This window comes from Chiloscyllium plagiosum, unplaced genomic scaffold, assembly GCF_037043375.1.
Source record: "Chiloscyllium plagiosum isolate Xiang-an unplaced genomic scaffold, Cpla_swu_hap1 HiC_scaffold_2, whole genome shotgun sequence".
Classification (NCBI taxonomy): Eukaryota; Metazoa; Chordata; class Chondrichthyes; order Orectolobiformes; family Hemiscylliidae; genus Chiloscyllium; species Chiloscyllium plagiosum.
In genome coordinates, this window is record NW_028270140.1 from 84,983,646 (window position 1) to 85,001,354 (window position 17,709).

Consider the following 17,709-nt stretch of genomic DNA (forward strand, 5'->3'; position numbering starts at 1 on the left):
AACTCAATTCACTGGGTATTTGCTCTGATTTCCAAGTTGGATTTTCTCAACCAACTTACTTGGTCCATTTGGTCAGCCAGGTTTGGGCCATTTTGACATGCACAAATCCCCCTTAATTGGTAACTTGCTTGCTACCGAAAGAAAAATTCACCAGGCTGCTTGTCAAAAGCACAAAAGATGCAGCAAGATGCTCCTAACATTAAGGTAGGCCGCGCCAGATTTCTCATCTGATTCTCACAAGGCTCACAATAACCCATGTCGCTCAGAACCTTATTCTGCCAATTTGAAGAAAAAAACAGAGAATGCCGCAAATACTTGACAATCTCTAGCCACCCGACGCCTGGAGGAAGAACGCCTCATCTTTCGCCTTTGGACCCTCCAACCACAAGGGATAAATGTGGATTTCACCAGTTTCCTCATTTCCCCTCCCCCCACCTTATCCCAGATCCAACCTTCCAACTCAGCACCGCCCTCATGACCTGTCCTATTGACGACAGTGCAGCGACTGCTGCACTGCCAAGCTGCCGACTTCTTGGATGTAGCTTACCTGCAGAACCACTTTGGAGCTAAAGGGTTTCCCCTCCATCCCCGGAGGCCTTCTCACCCTTGCTCTCCATAATTCTACTAGTGAAATACCTGCTGATATTTCTGGTCTGCCTCAACAGCACCCATGTTTTCTGGTGGAGGTGTTGACGTTTCGGAGGTAGCAGTCCTCTCACTGGATTGGCAGTGTCAGGAGCCTGCCCACATCTTAGCTGCACAGTACAGGCTGACAGGCAGCCAATAACAAGGCTGCCAGTGCAAGTGTGCTCTTGATATGTCAGGGTCCCAAAGCACACATAAAATTCACCCTATGAACTATGTTTCTCCCTTTAAAGATGCTGCTTGAATTGCTCATCTTCTCACCTTTTAAAGCTCAAATAATGGAAGTAGTTTCAACAGATCCCACACAAACAAAGTGATTAAATCGTCTGTGAAAGGCAACATCAGTTAAAACAGACAGGTTAACATTTGTTGCCCAAATAATGGCCGTATATAAGTTTTGGACTGTAAGAAGTAAATTGACAAAATTAAAGGGTTAAACAGAATATGGCACCTTGGCCATTGCAGAAAAACATACTGTAAGCTAGTTAGGATTAGAAGATAAACATTCCAGTGAACGCAAAATACTGCAAATCCTGGAAATCTGAAGTCCACACACATAATTTTGGCATAACCTGGAAGATTGGCAGCATCTATGGAGGGAGAAACAAAAGGAGTCATACTCGCCTCAAATTAGAGTCAGAGTCCTATGGCACAGACATATACCCTTTAGTCCAACGCATCCATGCCGACCAAATTTCTTAAACTAAACTAGTCCCACTTGCCTGCACATCCCTCTGAACCTTTCCTATTCATGGTCCTGTTTAAATGTCTTTTAAATGTTGTAATTGTACCTGCACCCACCACGTCATCTGGTAGTTCATTCCACCTACAAACTCTGTGCGAAAACGTTGCCTCTCGGGTCCCTTTTAAATCTTATTCCTCTCAACTTAAAAATTTACCCTTGAGCTTTGAAATCGCCCACCCCAGGGAAGAGATCATTGCTACTCATCTTATTTAAGCCCCTCATGATTTTATAAACGTATATAAGATCACCACTCAACCTCCAACACTCTGGTGAGAAAAGTTCCAGCTTGTCGTTATAACTCAAATCAGCCAGAGCTAGCAACATCCTGTTAAATCTTTTCTGAACCCTCTCCAATTTAATTATGGCCTTCCTATAGCAGGGCAAACAGTACACAGCACTCTAAACATGGCCTCACCAACATCCTGTACAACATCAATATGACTCCTATACTCAATGGTCTGAGCAATGAAGGCAAGCATGCTAAACACCTCCTTCAACATAATGTTTCTCTGAGATACAACTTTCAAAGAACTATGTACATAAATCACAAGGTATGTCTGTTCAACAACAATACCCAGGGCCCTACTGTTAACTGTATAAGTCCTGTTCTTGTTTGTGTTACCAAAATGCAATACTTCACATTTATCCAAATTAATCCCAATGCTACTCCTCAGCAAATTGGATAGATAATCTTCTTCATAATCAACTATACCACCAATTTTAGTGTCATCCACAAACTTACGAACCATGCCTCCTGAATTCCCATACAAACTGTCTATATAAATGACAAACAAAGTGGATGCAGCACTGATCCCTGTGGAACACCACTGGTCACAGGCCTCCAGTCCAAAAAACAACCCTTCACTGTCATCCTCTGTCTCCTACTATCAAGCCAATCTTGTATCCAACTGGCAAACCAAGAATTTCATGTGTTCTAACTTTACTAATTAGTTTACCATGCAGAACCTTGTCAAAGGCTTTACTAAAGTCCATGTACACAATGTCTACCTTTCTGCCCTCATCAATCATTTTGGTTTAATCCTCAAAAAACTCGATTGAGTTTGTGAGATACGATTTCCCACATACAAAGCCATGCTGATTATCCCTAATCGGTTTTTGCCTCTTCAAATGCATATAAATCCTATCTCTCAGAATCCCCTCCAACAACATACCTACCACTGATTTAAGACTCACAGGTCGAGAGCTCCCAGGCATCCCCTTACAGCCTTTTTTAAATAAAGGCACAACATTAGCCATCCTCCAGTCCTCCAGCGTCTGATCCTGTGGCTGTAGATGATACAAATATCTCTGTTGGGGCCTCACAATATCTTCCCTAGTCTCCCACAATGCCCTCGGATACACTTGATCTGGTCCTGGAGATTTAACCACTTTCTGTTTTTTTAAGACCTCCAGCACTTCTTCTGTATTGTGGATTGATTTGAAGACATCAATATTTATTTTGCCTTGTTCTCTAGCCTCCATTTTTTCTCCACAGTAAAAACTGACACACTATATTCGTTTAATATCTCTTCCGTCTCCTGTCGTTCTACACATAGGAAACCTTGTTGATCTTCAAGGGGCCACATTCTCTCCAAGTTGCTAGTTTGTTCTTAATGTATATATAGAATCTCTTTGGATTATCCTTATCCTTATCTGTCAAGGCTATCTCACATTCACTTTTTACTCTCCTGACTTGCCTCTTCAGAATACCCCTAAATCCGTTATACTCTTCAAGAGACTGACTTGATCCCAGTTGTTTATACATACATTTACTCAGAAGTCAAATTAGTTTGGCAACTGCTCCGTTGGTTTTTAATGGACTAGGTTTTCCTGAGGAATTACTTACTTCAGTGCAGCAGAACTCTCCAAATTCTCTGAATAAATGGATACTTTTGGAGGAAATGTATTCAGCAGAGAATTTACGATTAGAACTGAAGGATGAGAAAGGACTTAAAGTTTGTCAGATTCTTGACGGTCAGCACATTAGCTTTTGAAAATGCACTTTACAACCTTTGAGATTCAACAATGTGCTGACTAATACCATTATGACTCAGATGTTTTGTCTTGGAGCTTCATTCCTTCTTATCAGTTAACCTCTCCTGCCTTCCAGTGTAGTACACAGCATTTTTTAGTTCTTCCTCCCCGACTCCCCATGCTTTTTCTGCCAATGTACTTATTTAGATTGAAAGAACATCACCATTAACACAAAACCTTCTACATGTACAATGAGAAGAGTAATAAAAGTTAATGCAGACCTTTTGAGAATGTAAATAAAAATAAACATTTGCTGAATAAATATTTTATATCATTGTTGAAGATAGAAATTGGGGATAATAAACTTGCATGCTCATGAAACTAATAACGAGTCAAGGACTGGATTTGCTAAAGTTAGCAAAGACCTGCAAGAAAACAAAATTATAAAAAGATAATGGCACAAAAAACTAACTAGCATCTAATAGGTTACAAAAAATAAGTGAAGAAATAATTAAGAGCAGAAAATTACACTAAAAATATAAGAAAATGCTCGAAAAAGTGAGCAGGTCAGGTAGCAGCTGTGGTACATGAACTTTAGAGGCCAGATTTTTACCCACACTTCTCTTCACCCACTGTGAACCAATGGGAAGGCAGGGAAGGGGGCATAAAGTCACATGAGTGCCACAACTGTTGCCTTCCTGCTTCACTGGTAATTTCTTAACATTTGTTGTTGAAATGTTATTGGAAACTATAATTAACAACAAAGTGATTGAACACTTAGAGAAATTTGAGCCGATTAAGAGAGCAAAGAGGGATTTGTAAATAATGGGTCATGCATAATGAACCCATTATAAGGGAGTAACTAAATTAGTAGGCAGGGGAATGCAGGCTAGAATATAAAGGGGAGAAAGTTTTATTGCAGAATTACAAAGGCCACATCTGGAGTACAGGATACATTTTTGAGTTGCACATTTTGGGAAGAATATATTGGTTTTTGAAGGGATGATGTGCAAATTCACCTGTGTATTATGAGAAATAAAGGGTTAGATTATGAGGAGAGTTCACTAAAGTTTATATTTGTGGAATATAGAAAATTAAAGGAGCGTTTGGTTACAGTTTTTAAAGATTTTGAAAATATTCAAAGAAAATTAGAGCCAATCTATCGGGAGAGAAGTGAAAAGTAAAGGATGGTTTAAATGAGGAACTCTCTCTCACATAAAAGTAATCATGCTACTTCAATTAATCAGTTTAAAGTTGAGATTGATAGATTTTGGCTCACCAATGGTATACAGAAATAAAGCCACAGAGGCTGGGTGACTTCAGGCAACTAATTTATCGTGAACTCATTGAGTGGCAGGATAGACAGGAACAACTGAATGGCCTATTTCTCTTACTTTCAGGCATCCAGGAGGACTGCCAGAATTTGATTTCATTCATAGGATGGGCCTGTCAAAGGCTGCAGCAGCATTTGCTATCCTCATTGCCCAGAGGACAGTTAAGAATCAAGCACATTGCTATAGGTCTGGAGTCACATATGGGCCCCACCTAATGAGGGTGGTAGATTTACTTCCTTAAAAAACATTAGTGAACAAAATCTTACAATAATTGACAATGGTTATATGCGGCGGAATCTTACGGGGGTCTGAGTGATGTAGGCTATGGTGAGATGTGTGACAGAATCTGTTGAAAAGTCCAGTGAAGCCTATTTTGGTATTAGGAGGAAACTTGTTAAGCAGTGAGGTGGGTTACTCACCAGGCAGCAGTGAGTTGGCAATTAAATGGATAGTTTGGGCTGTCTGGAAACAGCAAGGTAAAAGAGGCAGTGTCCACAGTGAGTTGCATTCCCTGCCATCACGTGGTGTTTCTCTAGATGTGAAATGCAACTCAAAAATGGCCAGGACAATGGTCAGGTTAGGTGGTTTGATAAGCAAAGGTGCAGCATCCATATTTGCTGGATGCTAGGATATTGCAGTGGCAAATACGTGAATCAGGCATTTTCAAACTCCAGTTATATTTCATTTGTGATCAAATCTTTGCCCACATGCAATACTGCAGAGGGAACATACTTAGGCATCAAATGTTGATTGTGACATGCTGTTAGTGCTTGACAGCCTGGCATTGCTATCTCAGTGATGGCAGAAGTTGGTAGCAATGACTTTAATGCTGGCCAAAGCTGCCTATCATCTATAGAAATTCCAGATTTAAGTGGGATGAAGGAAACATCATATTTCATAGAATCATAGAATCCATACAGTGTGGAAGGCGGCCATTCAGCCCATTGAGTCCACACCAACCCTGCAAAGAGCATCTCACTAAGATTCACCCTCCAACCCTATCCCTGTAACCTGCATTCCCCATGGCTAATCCAACCAGCCTACACATCCCTGGACATTATGGGCAATTTAGTATGGCCAATCCTCCTAACCTGAACATGTTTGGACTATGGGGGGAGACCGGAGCACCTGGAGTAAAGCCACGCAGACATGGGGAAAGAGTGCAAACTCCACACAGACAGTCGCCTGAGGGTGGAATCGAACCCAGATCCTTGGTGCTGTGAAGCAGCTGTGCTAACCACTGAGCCACTGTGCCCATTTCATGATGTATGATGATGGACAGTATGAATTCAATGATATGAATTCATGAACAGCACGGTGGCTCAGTGGCTATCACTGTTGACTCACAGTGCCAGAGACCTGGGTTCAATTTCCGCCTCGGGCGACTGTGTGGAGTTTGCACATTCTCTGGGTTTCCTCCGGGTGCTCCTGTTTGCCCCCACAATCCAAAGATGTGCAGGTTAGGGGAATTGGCCTTGCTAAATTGCCCATAGTTAGGTGCAGTAGTCAGGGGTAAATATAGGGAATGGGGCTGGGCGGATTACTCTTCAGAGGGTTGGTGTGGACTTGTTGGGTCAAATGGTCTGTTTCCACACTGTAGGTAACCTACTCTAATAAACTGAATGATTGTTGTGGATCTGAGATGGGAATGAGCTCTGAGCATAGCAGGCACTCCATTTTCAATGTAATGTGATGGTCACTCAGCTGGCATGGCACCTCCCGAAGTTGGTGCATATGCTGTAGAACACATCCATGCTGGAACAGACAATACAACGCTTGAAGACATGGTCCTGCAGTTTAGAGTGGTCTATAGGGAGTTTGGAGTTGAGGGGGAGGCTGCTACAGCCGAGATACAGTGTGCTGCATCTGGACAACTGGAGCAGACAATGAGGCATTGTAATAGCAGCTGGGGAACTAGGGGAACAGGAGCAGCCACCTGAGAAGGCTGAAGATATTGAGCTAGAGGAAGCTCTGTTACAGATGACAAAGCTTAGCTACATCAAGTGCTGCAATCTAGACAGGACCTGGTTGATACCCAGTTCTATAAGAGGAGAGCTAAATGCAGGAGACCACCACTGTCCGTAGAATAGTCAGTGATCATGATTCCAGGTTTTCGTTTGCATTGTGGGGTGAACTGCAGCCTTAACTTGTTTTGTTTGTGTTCAGTTTTGTGGCTGCCATTACAAGCTCATGTTTGCATGTTTTTCCTGTATGTGCTGTTTCTTCTAACGGACAACGACAAGATGTGGGTGTCCAGTGAGCACTGGGAGAGAGTAACAGTGACTTAAGAGGATGTTATGACATGATGCAGCTAAGGAGAGCTAACCTTTGTGGTGCAGTGGTTAACAGTGGCTAGGGTGATGGAATAGGGTTTTATGTGCGAGGGAGTGTCAACCAAGCCAGTTTTGTTCCATGAGCAGCATAGCTTCATGGCAGCTGTGCTGTATTGCATTGCTGGTGAGGGGGAGTGCAGGATTGCTCGTACCTGTGCAGGTCCACAACAGCATTGTAAAGATGGTGGAGCTGTAAAAGATACCAGGTTTTTGGTAGATATTGGACGAATGGTAAGTTTTTTCTGGGAATGGCACATGGTATGATGGGACTAGGATTGGACTTGAGAAATATCATTGGGCAGGGTGATAAATGTGATGCATTTGGTAAGTTATGGTTAACAATCGTGTTGGACCTTGTGGTGAGAATCCCTCAAAAAACTCAATGTAACTTGTACTTAGTTGAACAATGTGGTGCTGGAAAAACACAGCAGGCCAGGCAGCATCCGAGGAGCAGGAGAATCGATGTTTCGGGCATAAGCCCTTCTTCATTTTTCAACCCTGGTCTCCAATATCTGCAGTCCTTATTTTCTCCCCGTAACTTGTACATGGCCAAGAAAATCTAAGATTCAGCCCAATGTTGCTATTAAGCAAACTTTTTAATTCCAGATTTTTATTGAAATCAAAGTTCACCATTTGCCATGGTGGGTTTTAAACTTACATCATGAGAACTTTAATACAGGAGACTGCATTCCACATGAATTGACATTACCATGACACCACTGCTTCACCTTAAGTTGGCAGCCATAGACTTCAAATGTGTAATTGGGGATTCAAGTGCTCTTTGAATATTTCAGGCTATTTGCCTGTTCTACAACAGACTCAGAAGTAATGGTCAGGAACAGTCAGAAGGGAGTCATTTTCTGCCTTATTTAAATGGATAATTAACTGCTCACAGCATGCTGCTTTTGCTGTTATAATTGGCCATTAGTGACACTGAACTTTTTCATACGTTACCTGCCTAATTGCACAGTGGAACTTTGAGATGGACCTTCTGGTAAACATTGAGTTGGTGTTTCGAATTTGGTCGGAGCAGGAGAAGGAAGTCCAGTAGCAGGTAAAATCTCAACAATTTGCAGCTTTGGAGGCAAAACGCAGTCGGAGGGAAACTCACAGGAATCCTATCCAGATTGATAACTTCTTATCTTCAGTTCAGTGCAGGGCAGTGTTTTCTAGAAATTCTGGATTTTCATAGACTTACATGTCTGTTGGAGCATCAACTGCAGCCAGAACCAGATTCCTTCATGTCCACGACAAGGATGTAAGGTAATTGTGGGCCAGAAATTTAATGTCTCACTGCTAGTTCAGGTTGCAATAAATGACATTAGTACATTGGTTGACCATCTGCCCATACCTGCATTATGCATATGACAGATGCGTTCTTTGCTAAAGTTAAACACCTTATTCTCTTTCTCTGGAGAGATTACAATGCAGAGAGGTAGATATCTGGGCTTTACCCAAATTGCATGCTGCCTCCAGTTGCAGAACATCATCGACTGCATGCACACACCCTTGAATAATAAACCCGTGGTGTATACATGAACAGAAAGACTTATCATCCATTGAATGTGCTGTTGATGTGTGACAGGTTACACATCACCACACAGGCTTGTGCCAGATATCCCACTGATGCTTTTTCCAATGCGTGAATCCTTAATTCCTCCTCCCTTCTGCCCAAACCACTAGGTCAATTGTTAGCTACTTGGAGACAAAGGTCTCTGTAGTTGTGGCTGATGATACTTGGCAGGAATTCATATATTGATCCAGTTGAGCTACTTGAGGATAAGACCTGGAGATGGAAGAGCATGAAGAACAGGAAGAAACAAAGATTATGAACAAAAACAAAGTCAACGTATCTTACCAGCTGGCATTCAGGCAAAGAATGGGAAATGACAGCATAAACCTCTTCTATGATGACTATCTGACAGCAATTTGCTCACTGCAAGATTCCACATGTATCGGTTACATTATCAGCAGGCAACATACTTCAGCAGTGCAGTTTGAACAATGTACATGGGAAAAACTCTTCATGCCGTGGGATTTGAATATCCATCCAAGCATGCAAATGCTTTAGTGATTTAATGTTTTGGCTGAAAATGGAACGGCAATGCATCCTCAGCAGGGCACTGAGAGTCAGCCTGCATTACTTGCTCAAGGTTTTGATGTAGAACATGAACCTATGACCTATAGATATACACAAATACATTTGAAATAGCTGGGACAGCCACACTCCTTTAACTATGGGCATGAAACTATTAAGGCAACTCCGTCTGTTCATTTGCTTGAAATTTGTCCCCTCATTCTTTTAATTTGAAGATATGCTTCAGCAAAATCACGCTTGTCAGTGTAACTTACAAAATATCTGTCCGAAATCTTACTGCAAAGTCACAGGGGTTTTCCAGTTGCAAATTAAGTTATTTTCAACAGTCAGTTCTAATGAGCACAACATCAATGGTGTGAGACTAAGTTTTGTTATAATGCAGTAAATCCTTAGAGATTTATTGGCTCTATAATGAAATAAAGCTATAACATTTAATCAATGTGTTACTATTCTTAGAAATGTTAAGTAAACAGTGGGATAGAATTTGAATCCACTTTCTCAGTTGATTGAGTGGGGATAGTGGGGGAAGCTTGGTCAGTTGGGAATGCACCGATTTGTTTTTACACTGATCTTTCCTACGGAACCAAAAAGAAACAGATAAGCTCTTCCTGGCACCACTGCCATGCCATGGCCTCCGTCCCCTCTAGATTAGATTACCTATAGTGTGGAAACAGGCCCTTCGGCCCAACAAGTCTACACCGACCCTCTGAAGAGTAACCCACCCAGACCCATTTACCTCTGACTAATGCACCTAACTTATGGGCAATTCACCTGACCTTCACTTCTTTGGATTGTGGGAGGAAACCAGAGCACCTGGAGGAAACCCACACAAACACGGGGAGAACGTACAAACTCCACACAGACAGATGCCTGAGGCTGGAATCGAACCTGGGACCCTAGTGCTGTGAAGCAGCAGTGCTAACCACTGAGCCACCATGCCTCTTGCTAACCACCTCGTGGTCAGAAAAAAGGTTGAAACCAATTTGTAGGTGATCACATTTTATGCATAAAATGAAGATGTAGGCCTTCCTCATTGAATTAACATTTCCAGACCATTCAAAATTGATTTAAAAAATATGATCAGTGTGTTCCTGCTGTGAAAACAATAGCTGCAGAGGGGAAAAGAAGTCGCCTTTTGTTGCCACAGCAACATCATGATATGCAAGTTGTAAAAACACTGACTATAATTTTCTTTCAAAAATTACATTTTTTCCTCTGGTGTTAAAATGTCAGACTAAATTATATAAGTTAAGCTTTTATGGTCCATAATTAATTTATTTAGTAGCTAAGATTCAACACTTACTCAGCAAGAACTGAAATTTTTTCACATCATTTTACACTAGAGCAGAAAGGTTTTGAGGGACTGCACAAAACATTTTAGCAGTGACAATGATACTGTATTGCTTATGAGAGGCCAAGAAGTGTCACGAGCATTTTAATTACAACAACGCGATAATGATATGTAGCAGAAAGCTACTAGACCAATTCAACACAAATAGGGATCGTTTTGGCTTTGTACGATGTTATAAAATTGTGCTATTTAGTTGACAGCCTATGTTATATGTCTCTCAACTTTTATTATCATAGATTTTAGCATTTTCCAGATAATTGAAACCTAAATGTGAAAGTGGTCTTATTATCAATGGCAATTTAGATTTGCCATATTTTATACTAATATCTCAATTAGAACACTGAACCGAACTGCATAGTTGTGATGTTACAATATTTAAGAAATAGATTTTCAAATGGCAAGCTCTTTATGCTAAAGTCCAACCTAAGCAATTCTATTGATTTTGACTTTGTGTGATAATGGAATAGAAATTCAAGAGAGGTGAATATAATAGGTGGCTGATCTGGTATGACCCGTCAACTATATCATCCAAAGCCATAATTACCCACAGGAGACATTTACGTTTTAAACAGATTGTAGAATTGCGTATTGTTGGCAGTGGACATTTTTTTTGTAAAAAGCAAAAGAAATCTTAGTGTGGTATTTCTTGAACTTTGCAAAAGGTCAATGATGCCCATCCTCTATATTTTTTAAGAGTTATGGCTCACATTTATCATGTTGATGCTGGTGCTGACTAAGCATGATATCTTTATTTAGTTCAAGAGTAAGTCGACACTGAAATTTAAGATTATTACAATCTCCATTTTTCACTATAATCAGAGCATAAATCCATTTGTAAATCTCACTCTATAAGGGGCATTTATAATTAGGCTTCTCTCCGTACTTTGTTTGTGCTTTGATACAATGTTGTAATCTGCATGAAGTATTTGCATGTCCTAATATGAGTGAATCAGTTTCATTTTCATTAGTTGCCAGCTCCACTCAGAGCTATACACGTTTATTTAATTAACTACATCTGTCGTCACAAGTGGGTGGCCTTGGCTATATGGAAGCAAAATAATGGTGGATGGTAAATATCTGAAATGAAAACAAAATGTACTGGAAATGCTCAGCAGTATTCACAAAGGAACAAACATTGTTAACGTTTCAGCTTGATAACTTCTGCGAGAACAGCTCAGGATGATACTTCATCAACCCGAAATAGTGGAGGGATTTTTACAGCCCCCTGTTGGCATTTTTGAAAGCGGTTGGGCGCATAAAATGAGAAAGAGTAGTGATCCCAGTGCGTTCCTGCTGACTCCCAAGCTGTCCCCTGTCTGAGATTAGACTGACACGAAGCCCACCCACCCTTAGTTATACTAAAGTACTCCGGGTTGGCATTAATACTGCTTCAGGGCCTTGTTCCACCTCCATTGCCAATATTACAATGGAAGAGAAGTGGCTAGCTTGCAGCATTTCCTACTCTGGGTGAAATGTGGGAAGGTAGTGGGCAAGGTAGTCTGCATCTAAGTGCCTCTTTTATTTTTTAAATCTATGTTGCCCAGCTTGGCACCTTCATGCCAGCCTGTCGAACATATATCCGCCACCTGTAGCTCCTCCTTGTTAGGGTCTCCGATTCCCCCCTCCACCAAAAGCCCAGATTTTACCTATAAGTCCTGTTTCCCTTCTTGTATTTTCCTTTTCGTTTTGTAGTCCCAGTGATGGCCATGACCATGTGTTCTGATGCTGCCAAGGTTACTCGGCTGCTGGTCAATCACATTGGCAGGACATCCTTAGTAAAGGCTGCTTTGGCATATTATTGTTTCTGGGCAGCCCTTTTTAAAGTTGGCAGGCTCAAGACTGATTTTACTAGTGGGGATAAGGACAGTCTGCAGAATACCTTCCCACAAATTTGACACCATTCACTTTGGGTCTTTCTCCACTTAGAGAGCAAAATTTAATTTGAAAAGCACAGCTCCCAATGACAGGACCAGCAGTGGGCACTGCAATGGTAGCTGTAACATCTGCATTACAGTACAGGGCAGGGTTACATGAATCATGAATGATCAGACGGCTGGAAGTTTCTGCCTCTGCTGTCACCTTTTAGTTTTATTTACTCACAGGATGTGGGCATCGCTGGCTGGGCCAGCATTTATTACTCATCCTTTGATGTCCTTGAAAAGGTGGTCGTGAGCTGTCTTCTAGAGCCACTGCAGGCCATGTGCTGTAAGTACAGCCTCAATATCCATAGGGAGGAAATTATAGGATCTTGACCCAGCGATGCTAAAGGAACCATCATATATTTCCAAGGCTGGATGGCGTGTGCCTTGGATGGGAACTTGCAGTTAATGGTGTTCCAATGTTTCTACTGAATTTGTCCTTCTAGACATAGTGGTCATGGATTTTGAAAGTGCTGTCTAAGAACTAAATGCTAAATTAGTGCAGACTTGGATGGTGTCAAGCTCCTCGAGTGTTGTTAGAGCTGGGTGCATCCAGGAAAGTGGGAAGTATTCCATCACACTCCTGACTTGTGCCTTGTAAATAGTGGACAGGCTTTGGGTAGTCAGGCGGTGAGTTACTAACTGTAACATTCCTAGACTCTGACTTGCTCTTTTCACCACAGTATTTATATGCAGCAAAAACAGAAGTTGCTGGAAAAGCTCAGCAGGTCTGGCAGCATTTGTGAAGAGAAATCAAGTTAATGTTTCGGGTGCAATGTAAATGGTATGTGTCACATTTAATGTGATCATTGTGTGCATCATGAGATATTTGCTGTGTCCTCATTCAGGAGCCATGTTTGCCTGTTTTGCTGCATGGTTAGCTATGAATTAAAGCTCCAGAGGCACATGTCAATTGTATAGGTAACAATGTCACCAAGTGGTTGAATTCAGTCTTTTTTGTACGGCATTGCAATAATTGCTTTGATTCTCAAGGCCATGTGATATGGCTGAGGATACAGCCTTTGGCACCTTCCATAAATGACATGCCAAGGAAACTGCTGAGGTCTTTTAACAGCATGGCAAATGATAAGTTGTTTGGAGCAGGAGTAAACGATTCATTCCATCAAGCTTGCAACAGCATTCAATCAAATCATGGCTGCCTTGATTATAACCTTGCCTTCATGCTCCCGTGTGTCGCCCATAACCCTTGACTACTTTGCCAATCAAAAATCTGTCTACCTCAGTTTTTAATACATTGAATGAAGGAGCCATCACTCCTCCTTGTGGAAGAGAATTTCAAAGACATGTAAAACACTGGAAGAAGAAATTCTGCCTCACCTCTGTCTTAAATGGAAGAGCTCTTATTTTTAAACTATACCCCCAGATCTAGATTTTTCCAAAAAGAAGAAACCATCTTCTCAACATCTACCCATTTAAGCCCCATTGGAAATTTCTATGTTTCAATAAGGTCATTCTTTGTTCTTTTTGCCTTCAGTGTATACGGGCTGTACCTACTCAAGCTTTTTCTCCACATTTCTGTCTTCCAAGGAGTCAAGTCAACCTTTTCTGTTTACAACACAATAACAACCATCCTCATGAAAGGAAACTAAGATTATACATGATATTCTGGTGTGGTCTTACGAATGTCCTGTACAATTATAGCAAGCCCTCACTACTTTTAAACTCCAAAATCCTTGAACTCAAGATGGACATTCTATTTCCTAATTACTAACTGTACCTGCACGCTAACTTCTTGTGATTCATGTAACAGGCTCCACTCAGACATCTTCATAACATCCCTCATCCAGCTCAAAAATCAATGGGTTCTTGTGATTTGCTGTTTGATATGCCAATCATCACTATCTCTCATCAGAGCAGCACCCTCCTGTTTGAGGCCATGAACAAGACCATCCCCTGCTCTGTACTTCCCTATTCCTTGCTGATACTAAACCATGCCTCTCACCATAGAATCCCTATATTGTGGGGGTAGGCCATTCAGCCCATCAAGTCCACACTGACTCTTTGAAGAGCATCCCACTCAGATATACCACCTACATATCTCTGTAACCCTGCATTCCCCATGACTTATCTACCTAGCCTGCACATCTTAGGACAGTGTAAGGAAGCCAGAGCACCCAGAGGAAATCAGCTCAGACACAGGGAAATTGTGCAAACTCCCCAGAGACAGTTGCCCAAGGGTGGAATCGAATCCAGGTCCCTGGCGCTGTGTCACAGCAGTGCTAACCACTGTACCATCATGCTACCCCTTATGCTGCTAATTATAGAAAAGAAAAATCTCACATTCATTCCAACGAATAAACAACACGTCACTTTGAAACCTTTGGGGAACTAGAGGCATGAGATTCCTATATGCTGCTGACTTAATTTTAAAAAATGAATGTTACTTAATTTGGTAAAGTTCCCATTTAGTAAGTACTCAAAGTGGATAAATGCATGGTAACTGGATTCCCACCACAGGACAGCACAACGCTTGCTTCACCAACTTTATGTTAAGAACGCAATGCAACAGCAGGAGTCCAAAATTTCTAATCATGTTCCTTTCCAAAAAATCCATTATATTATGTCTTCCCTGCCTGACCTAGTGAGTATATGCAGCATATTTTGTTCTTAGTTTACATCGAATAGAACTGCAAACAGCCAGAGAAAAATGTTTGGCTAAAGCACAGAAAAGCATATTATCTACAACTACTTGTAACACATGCTATTTGGTGAACACCCATAATTAGGCTTGTTTCAAGTTTCACTCTTGTTTTGTGTTTTCATATTGCAAAAGCCAACTTGAAATGGATAAATACCTCTGTTGCATGCACAGTATTGGCAGAAAATATTTATACCACACAGGCTGTACATGGATTTCCACTTTTAATGGTATCTTTAGATTGTATTCATCTGGGCCACTTTCATAGAATTTTCTCTGAGAGGTGAGGGAAGGAACAGGACCATCTTCAAGTGATCAAGAGATCTTGAGAATCTGTAGCTCATCTAACTTTGCTTTAAATCTGATTGCCATCAAGGTAATCACTGCAAAAACAATTTCTTATTCCAATTGTTACTTTCCTTAAAAGGTATTGCTGTAGCAATGGAAATAGAAGAAACATAAGAATTAAAAACTTCAAAATTCTTTCATTTTGACTCCTTTAAATCCATTTGCTACTCCATTTCTAGGTAATTTAAGGATTCTGACAGAGAAATGTAAGGTTGTACATTCTGCAACGCATAGAAGGTGAAAGAGTTCTATTGTTGCGTGGTTCATTCCTTTAGAGGTAGATCTAAGCCTTCCTTTGGGGGCGGGGGGCGGGGGGCGGCACAGGGAATCACTGAAAGTTCAGGGAAGTGTGGCCCACCCATACAGAACTTAAAACAAAACAAACTTACAAAGTTATGAAAACATCAGGGTTAAAAGAAATTGATAATATCACAGGAAATCAAAATACTTATGATAGCAGAGACCACAGATGCTATCCTGTCAGCGAACAGGCACTGCGCGCTAGTGTTCTAGGACTACCTAAATATATATTACAGCTTGAAATAAAAACTTGCAGGCTGAACAATTTTGCCGAGTGATCACATGCCATACAGTTCTACATTGTCAGAGAGTTCCAGTGTCAGGCTGTATGAGTGATTTTAATGTAAATCGGCTAAATACATGGTCAAAAAGGCAGGATTTAAGCAACATCTTCAAGGAGAAGAGAGGGAAAACAAGCTTGAAACTGAAGCAACACGTGTTGATTTTTAATCCATTTGGATCATGCAAGTGCTACTCAAGTCATTCAGGGTGATTGTCCCACAAATGTTGATTTTTAAACACTAAATAAAAGAACAAAAATCGTATCAAGGAAATTTAAGTCAATGTATGTAGAACTGTTTTGTGGTACACATTGGAAGCACAAAACATCTATCAAACAGATAAGACACTGGAGATCAAAAATCAAAACAAATTCCAAAAGTAAGCGATTAACTACTTTGTTTTGTGCCCCTCTGTTAAATTGCCTATCAGGCTTGCAGAAATCGTCAGCAGTTATTGAGGCTAAATTGACAGCCTTCAATGAAAATAAATGTTTTATGAAGCTAATTGATTGAGATTTCGTATCCATCACCCTCCTGGCCTCCACAGAGTTTACTGGATGATGGCACTGTGGTGCAGGCAGCTTAACCATCCTCTCGAATTGGTTAGACTCAGGAGACAACTCACTCAATTGATATGAGCCCCAAAGTGAGCCTAAGATAGATTGTATACTGTCTGTGTACTGTTGATTATGTGGTAAGAGTAATCCTGCCTGCTATACTTTGTGATTTACTACGCCCAGATAAGATGAGGGGTGCCATATTTTGTGACAACTTTGTACCATGTCTGGTAGGGACACAATCAAGTGCCTTCCCCCAAATGGTTAGAAAGAGAATATTTGGATTTCATTCTTGCCTGAATGAATATGAATTTTCTAACAAAAACAAAACCACATAAGTGTTTGCCTCTCACAAGGAATTGAGTATAAATTTGAATAGTGTGGTCAGGAATATGGGTGAAACACGTTTATGTGTGAGATGGAAAAAAATAAATACTTAATTTTCAAGATACCTCAGATACTAAAAAGAAGCGAGCTTCCCTACCATCTGTATTTGTACATCCTACCTTTGGAAAGATAATTTTCAACTGACGTAACTTAATAGCTTGCACTCTTTGTACTATGGTAAGAAAAATGAGTCAAGATACTTCTTTGTGGGGAAAAAGATGGTGATTGTGTCTTTGAATGAGACATGATTCATGTATTGGTCTAAATGATATGTTTGACAAAGTATTTTAATGGTGACAATGCAAGTAGGAGGTGAAATAACATGTTGGAGGATGGGGGTTAGCAGAGATTTTACAGAGTAGAGGTGAAGGAGTAAGGGTGAAGGTTGTACTATCAAGAGGTGCTGTTAGGGATCAGGAATGTGGAGGGGAATAGTATCAAAGAACAAGAGGACACGGGGGATAAATTAGGTGAGAAAAATGAATCTGGGAACTTTGCTTCTAAACTTTGACATTGGAATCACTTTATTAAGTTTATGTTCCCAGAGAACCATTCACAGACATAAGCCAAGAGAGAAGGCATGGCCAAATTTTAAATCACTATCAGTAATAGACTTTAAGTGCGATGAAAGTGTTTGATTTTCTCTGGCATTACAATGATTAACTTTTCTATAATCCATGTCTATAACCTATCTATAGTGGTCATGATTTGCAACACATTATCAATGAGGATGAGCACCTCACCAAGACCTTCCCCACACCTCCACTACTTGCCTTTA

At 40.8% G+C, this 17,709-nt stretch overlaps 1 protein-coding gene across 5 annotated transcripts in view; it reads right to left on the bottom strand.

Moving 5' to 3' along the window:
- The window catches only part of prr16 (proline rich 16), a 248,938-nt gene that overhangs the window by 11,924 nt on the left and 219,305 nt on the right, over window positions 1–17,709 (bottom strand). Inside the window, exon 3 of one of the 5 annotated variants that reach the window (XM_087998285.1) lies at window positions 7,604–8,817. The exons of the other annotated variants lie outside the window; for them this stretch is intronic. The gene's annotated coding sequence lies outside the window, so the exon portion shown is untranslated. Of the gene's footprint in view, window positions 1–7,603; window positions 8,818–17,709 lie in introns of those variants that run through there. 5 annotated transcript variants of the gene reach the window in all.